Genomic DNA, 8,093 nt, shown 5'->3' with positions numbered 1-8,093 from the left:
CAAACAACCACAAACGTCCATGAATTAAGCGAGGGTCGAAGGGGATTAGGGTTAGTTTGGGTGGCGGTGGCTAGGGTTAGCTTTAGGTTTTAGAGAGAGTTGGAGAGGAGAGGGGATTCAAGGGCGGCATATTGTGAGAATGAGAGGGTTTGGGGGAGGGGGTCGTTTGGGTTTAAAAAGGTAAGAATGAACGGTGCCTGTTGATCTTTGTGATCAATGGCCAGGATGAGAAGGGGTCTGGGTCGGGTAGAATTTAATTGGGTTAGGGTCGTGTTTTAATTAGAAATTGGGATGGGAAATTGGGGTTTGATTTGGCTATAATTAAAAGCCAAATTTGGCTATAATTTAAATAGCCATTTTCCCTATTTAAATGATAAAAATAGTAAATGGTTTCTGAAAACTAATTTAAAAGGCTAAAATAATTTATAATATCTAATTGACAATTTAAAAAATATAGGATCCAATTTTATATGTATAAAGCATAGTTAAACCTTAAAATGACTAATATTGTAATTATGTGCAATTTAGTTTTAAAAATAATAAATCAAATTGTAAAAATATGTAAAATTACCTTAGCCAAACTTTATCATAAATATAAAAATTTAATAGATGAATTATCAAAATAATAATTTTTGAATTACTTATTGGGGATTTTATGGGTAAAAAGGGAGAAAATAAATCAATTTAAAGCTTTAAAAATTATGGGAAAAACTAATAAAACACTTGAACATGCTTATATATGCCATTTTGAAGATATTTTGCATATTTAGAAAATATATAGGGAAAAATTGGGTATCAACAACCCCTGCATTCTTCAGGCCGAGTGGCATCATCTTGTAACAGTATACTCCCCACGGCGTAATGAAAGTCGTTTTCTCAACATCTTCCTCATCCATCTAGATCTGATGATAACCAGTGAAGAAACCTATGAATGATTGTAGCTCATGCTTGGAGCAATTGTCAATCAAGATGTGTATATTTGACAAAGGGAAGTCGTCTTTCGGACTGGCCCGGTTGAGATCCCGGTAGTCGACACAGACTCTGACCTTCCCATCTTTCTTTGGCAATGGCACAATGTTGGCTAACCATGTCAGGTATTCTACTACCCTAAGAACCTTAGCGTTGATCTACTTGGTGACTTCTTCCTTGATTTTTAAACTCATATCAGGCTTGAACCTTCTTAGCTTTTGCTTTACTGGTGGACACATTTGATCGGTTGGCAGTTTGTGAGCCACAATAGACGTACTCAAACCAGTCATGTCATCATACGACAAGGCGAATATGTCCTCACACTCCTTTAGAAATTCTATGTATTCTTTCTTCTCTGATGGCGATAGGTGAATGCGGATTCGCGTTTCCTTGATGTTTTCTGCATCTCCCAGGTTGACAATCTCGGTCTTGTCCAGGTTGGACTTAGGACCGTTCTCAAAGTTCTCAACTTCTTTGACAATCTCGTCAGGTATGTCATCTTCTTCTGATTCCATGTCCGTTTGTTGCGTTATCTTGTTGCATGTCACGGTCATTGGTTCATCAAGAAAAGTAATAGTAATGTTGTGCTGGTAAATCAATGGGAGAAAATGATAGCAATAAATATTAATTCATAAAAAAAAATCAAAAATGCTTTTGATAAATTGAATAACTATTTTGAACATCGAAGATCTTATTGCATGAATTGAAAAATGCGAAAAGAAAATCATTTAGTAAATAAAACAGTGAATAATGCTTGTATTAGCCTTGCTAACCTGAGGCTCGTCGGGCTTTGGTTGTCCTGATGGTCCAATTTTTGAGATGTGCCCCTCTGCTCACAGCCTGTATGGAAGGGCCTTCTTTTCCCTCCTCCTCGAGAATAATGCAACAGTTCATATCACTATCCTCTAGAAACAAGTTCTTCACTGCTGCAAGTGCTTCTTCTTTATCTGACCCATAAATAATGTCGGCCTATTGGAAGGTCTTCTTTAGAAGCGGTATTGGATGCTCTAGTGGGTATTAAGGACCACGCCATGGTGGCGACCAGATATTGAATTCTTCCCAGGTGTATTCATATCCCAAACCGAAGGTAGTGCCATGTTTCTTGAGTTTTATGGGTTTAGAGATTCCTTGGAGGTTATTGCCGAGCACTTTCCTTTAATGGGACTGAGAGGAGGAGTGGGTGGAGGGCCCCTAGATCTTGTGAAATAAGATGATGATGCCAGAGTGCACGAACTACCCTTTGGGGATGGGAATAATAAAAACAAAAGGTAATCAAGTCAGTGAGGATTATAAAAAGTATGTCAATATTTAAACACATAGTGCAGGAATGTAAAGCATGTCCTAATTTGGGAATTTCTTTTTGCCCGAGGTAAACCTAGCTCCAAATATATTTGGATAACTTTTAATGCTAAATTCCTCATTTTATTGATAAAGATAGGTGAATCCCAAAACGACACTAAAATAATAACAAGTCACTACTGCCACTTGGTCTTATTACATTTGGAAAGCGAGTAAACCTAATCTTTTTGGCCATAGAAGGACCTTCCTCAAGTTGAATGCTCTCGTTGATCAAATCCTCTAGTTCACGTAGGTTCACCAGTAAAAATGCCTTTGCCAGGTGTTCTCTTTCGTTTCCCTCAGTGTTCTGCAGTCGGTGACTCTCTTCCTCACTTTTCCTTCCAATTCCAGCAGACTGTATTCCACCGGTCTGATGGAAGACTCCTCCACCGGTCTAGAAAGAGTGGGGGCATGCTAACCATACCGAACTGGGGACCTCGTGCCTCATTTTCTGCAAAACAAATGGGTTATACCCTACCCCCACCGGACTCGACTATTTAACATCTATAATTAGCATGAAGCATTTAGTTCTCCAAATAAATGCACAGAACGTGATGATGTATGTATGGGTTTAAGGAAACCCAATGGACTTTTGGACAAGTCTATCTTAAAGGATCATTACGTGGAAAACATAACTGACCCGGCTAGGTTTGACCATGATGCATGCGCAATTTAAACAGAGTAAGGTTTCTATGGGGTTTTAGACTGGTACCCTTGGGTGGACAACTCAAGAGGGAAGGCACGGAACTGTCGACTGTACCGCTGATCAACTAGTTTACCGCAAATAAGCCTTTGCGAATTTAGGGGGTAATGATATGGGAAGGGCGCAACCACTCATCAAGCGTTGCTATAGTATTTGTTTGGCACGAGTGGAGTATGATGTTGAGAATGATTATACAATTTTAAAAGCATGTTGACATGTATTTTCATGTTTAAGAATGCAATAAAGGGTATGAAGAAGAAATCAAACACTTAAAGAAATTAAACAAATAATTGCATAGAGGGGTACAAATTCACAAAAAAGGTATGAAATGGTAAAAGCCTAAATATCCCCAGCAGAGTGACCATGCTGTGGCGCCCACTTTTTTTCCCTCGTGGAATCGGGTTTATGACATTTTGGTTGAGACAACTCTTTCCTTTTTGGAAAAAAAGTTTGCATTTTTTGAAGAGTCGCCACCTAAAGCTGTGTTAGGGCACCTATAGGGTTCATTTATAACTACGTTTGGTAACCAGAGGCAGGGTAAGGGCTTGAAATTATCCTAGGGAGAAGGTGTTAGGCACCCTTCAGGATCCACTAGTATTGTTCCCCGGCCAAACAATTTTTGTGAATTTGTACAAGTAGCAAATAAACAAGTATGGCTCAAATAGTAGAGGATTTAAGTTTAAATACACAAGTGCTTGAAAAACAATTAGTGAAAATGCAAAAGTTTAAAAAAGAATCACAATCTACGCACATTTGTGAATGTAAAGGGGGTGTCCAAGGTTAGTTTATAATATGGATCACATCAATGCAATATCCAGTATGACACTCCTCAAAGAGGGGCAACACGTGATATTAACGCACCGATCATCATATCCATATTTACCCTTTCCCACCCCGTGAAGGTGATTAAAGCGAGGGTTGGTCTCGACCCCCATTGCATGATGTTACCCGTCCCTTCCTATCAGTCCCGGAGGAATTTAGGACTCCTATCCTATTAAAGGGGGTTCTAGGCAGACCCTCAAGTTTAAAGGCAAAATACTAAGGCGACAAATAATAAACAAGTAGGACTTCAATTAAGGGAAGCATGGAAAGCAAATGAAAGGCTCAGATATACCTCTACACACAGTACACATAAACATCATGACTCATACACAATTAAGGTCTAAATTCAGATCCTAAGCATGGTATCTAAGTGATAACAGCAGAACCAGATTTATTACATGACTAAGAAAAGAAGTTTGAATCAGGCTTGCCTACTGATTTTTAACACGTTGACAGTCAAACACTAATCACAATGATGGTTCTGGTTTTATTTTAAAGTTGATTGCCTAAGGCTTGCCTAGGCGTAAAATAACATGCAGCAGTTACCAGAATTATTAAAACAGTTTGGAAATTATGCTTTACCTAAAGCATGTTGTTATAAATGTTGCAAACATCCAGAGACTAATTACTAGTTTATTTAGAACAGGGGGACTGTTTATACCTCTGTTTTTAGACTAGGTGTGATTGAATAAGTGCGATCCTATAATATGATATCTAATGCATCATGACGCATAATAACTCAAACAGGATTTCTAAATGCATATCAAGTTATGCACATATTACCTAAAGCAAGATTTCTAAGTGGTAAAGTGATGTCAAATGAGATGTTGAATTATTAAACCTAAGAACATGGTATTTAATTCAAGACATACTTCGAATGAGTAGATCTTGCACATGGATTCTAACACACACATAGGAAATGTAAACCTAAGACATGTTTTCTACCCATCGATGTTGATAGCATGTATAACTACCCTCTTATTTTAACTAGCCAGCCCCAACAATTGTCTACAGCCGATTATTATAGACCAACATTGAAATAAATTACATAAGTAGAAATAAAAAATAAGAAGTTACACTATAGAGAGCCTGATTAGGACTTCTTCCCTGAGTTATGTAATAAATCACCTCAAGTGCCAAGATTGTGTCATAGCCCTTCTCATATCCGGGTGTGTCAGAGTTCCCTAAGGACCTCAAGGGATCCTGGGCAGTGCTCACACCCAGATTTCATAGACAAGACAGAGTAAGTGCATTGTGGAAAGGCCAGCTTTTGTGTGTCCAAGTTCAGAGCGAGCTCAAGGGTCCCAAGGCAAGGCTCACACAAAAGGGGCAGAACTTAATAGTCTAAGAGTAAGATGAGAGTGCTTAGCATAGGTTTAAAAGAGTTGAGTTGGAAGTAGTTTTGACAATGATTAGTTTGAAATAAGTTTTGGAAAATAATAGAAGAGTTTGCCTTAGTGAAAACTAGTTTGAAGAAGAAAAGAAAAAGGACAATCAGCAATTCAAAACCAAATCAACATACATAGTTCAAACATAAACAGGGAAAGGAGGAATTGGGGACAAGTAGTTCATATGTGAAAGTATATTTGCACACACGTTAACACCAAAGAAGTACTACAGAACTTAAATAGTCACAACAATAGTCTATCACAAAAGGTTCATGCTAGGAGCTTAACAACATTATATTAAGGGGGTGCTAAACAGAGTTACACATTAGGTTTAGGGGGAAGGGTTCAGGATCACATAGTGACTAGGTGTCACAAATACATGCTTAAAATTTATTGGGGTTAGGGGATATGGCAAAATAGTAGTAGAAAAATGTAAGAAATCAGTAGGCATGCTGAATTACACGGAATAGGTAATCACGTGGCAAAATAGGCATGCTATTTGCAAGGTAGACAACATAACCATAAGTAGAAGCATAAGAGAAACAAAATGAAGTGCAATACAAATAGAGACATATTGTTTTGGATGCTATAAGTTATACTAAAAAAATACCAGTAAAAATGAGAGAATAAGTGCAGAGTGAGGAGTGAAAAGCAGTACAATGAAGAGAAGTAGAGCAGTAGTGTGTAGAGCATTAGCACAATAGAGCCGTAAAGCAATGTAATCACTCAATTTTGGCTTGCAGCCGACTGAGTATCAAGTAAACAACAAGAAAAGCAAGAGAGTATGTATGTGTAAGAGAGAGTTCAGAATAGTGTAATTGTTCGTGTGTGTAATAAAAAGATAAGGGTGTATATGTAATAGTTTGAAAGTCAAGTGAATAAGTCAATAAGCAATTATAGATCTGCAGAATTGATTGAAAATCGAAAATCAGCCAAGTTCCCTTAATTAAGGGAGCAATTTACCAACGGTAGAAAGCAGGTGACAAATAAGAAATGGGATCATAAGAGACTGGAATATAACACATAAGGAAATAAGCATAGTACAGAGCATGTAATAGAGGTTAGGTTCGACAAATTTTAATTAAGGAAAATGTCTAAGAATCAATTTGACAACACAATCAACTACAAAATAAGGCAAGAAAATATTTAGAGATTGAAAATCAGTATGGAATAAAGTATACCAATCACATGGAATTAGGGATTCCATTAAAGGTATACTGACCAAGGGAAAGTACCACAACTGAACGAAGCAAATATAACACAAACAAGAGTAGGGCAAAAGAATCCCATAAATCCGGGATTGAAAGTAAAGGATGGTACTGATAATGGGAAATAACAACAAATTTTTGGGAATAAACACATAATAGGCAGGCATAGTCGAAGTCCAAGAACTTAACAAGCAAACACAGGGTAAAGGTCACATAATCACAGAATGTTCATGAGAAACATACAGACTAGTTGAACATATTATCAAAAACACACTAAAAACCCAGGATTAGAACTAGGAAATTAGGGTTTTCAACATAATGAATTAGATAAAAGAAAAACTTAAATAAACCGTTTAAACATAGTAAAATCATAGACTAATACCAACAATCAGAAGGAAAAGCGTTTTGGAAAGGGGTTATGAACCCTAGTTTGAAGACGAAGAGTCATGTTGAGAAATCGTCAAACCGTTAAGGGAAAATAGCAAGATAATTCTGGATATACCTAGATCTAAGAAAAATCTAAAAGAAAAGTGGAAAATCTCAAGAGTTAGGGTTAGAGAACCCAGAGAAGATGAGAGGACCTTAAAATGTTACCGGTTTTAGCTGGAAAAGTCATAGATCTTACTCGAACAGACATGGATGGCCGAAAAAATGGAATGAAAGACCATGGATAGGAGTTGAACCATCCAGGTTCTTCTGAGGACCTCAGGGTAGTGTCAAACGAGCGTGGGGTGAGGCAGAGGCCAGGAGATGATGAGAGGCCATAGTTCCCGGCGAGGGAGGTGGCCAGAGAAGGTGAGAGACAGAGCTCAGGAGACGAAGGTTCTAGAAAGAGTTGAGAGGATTCAGAGGTGGTGCGAATGAGAGAATGGGGTAGGGTTTGGGGGTCGTTGGATTAAAAAAAGAAAGAATAACATGGACCGTTGATCTGGGAGATCAACGGTCGAGATTCAAAAGGGTAGGTGGGTTCCGGGTTTGGGTATAGGTTAATAAGGTGTGGTTCGGGTTTTTTAATTGTAGAATTGGGCTGGGAATTGGGGTCCGGATTGGCTATAATTGAAAGCAATTTGGCTATAATTTAAATAGCCAGTTTTTCCCTATTTAATTTATAAAAAATAGTAGATAATTTTTGAAAAATAACTTAAAGTACTAAAATTATTTAGAATACATAATTAGCAATTTAAAAATATAGGATCCAATTTTATGCATATAAAACCTAATTATATCTTAAAATGGGCTAACATTGCAATTATATGCAATTTAGCTTTAAAAATACTAAATGTAATTGCAAAAATATATAAAGATTAAATTAGCCATATTTTGGAATAAATATAGGAATCAAATAGAAGAATTATCAAAATAATAATTTTGAAAATAATTATTGGGGATTTTAGGAATAAAAGGGAGAAAATAAATCAATGTAAACTCTTAAAATTATGGAAAAAATAATAAAAACATTTGGCATGCTTATACATGCATATATGCTATTTTGAAGGTATTTTTACATATTTAAAATATATAGGAAAACATTGGGTATCAACAATGAGATTTGGGAAGAAAGGGAAATTGAGTCCTCGGTTCATCGGGCCTTTTGACCTACATCGGAGGATTGGAGGTGGCTTATGAGCTTGCTTTGCCACCCAACTTCTCAATTGTGCATCCGCT

The sequence above is a fragment of the Nicotiana sylvestris genome, chromosome 2 (genome assembly GCF_000393655.2).
Source record: "Nicotiana sylvestris chromosome 2, ASM39365v2, whole genome shotgun sequence".
In the NCBI taxonomy this organism is placed as follows: domain Eukaryota; kingdom Viridiplantae; phylum Streptophyta; class Magnoliopsida; order Solanales; family Solanaceae; genus Nicotiana; species Nicotiana sylvestris.
Note: the sequence above shows the minus strand (reverse complement) of the source record.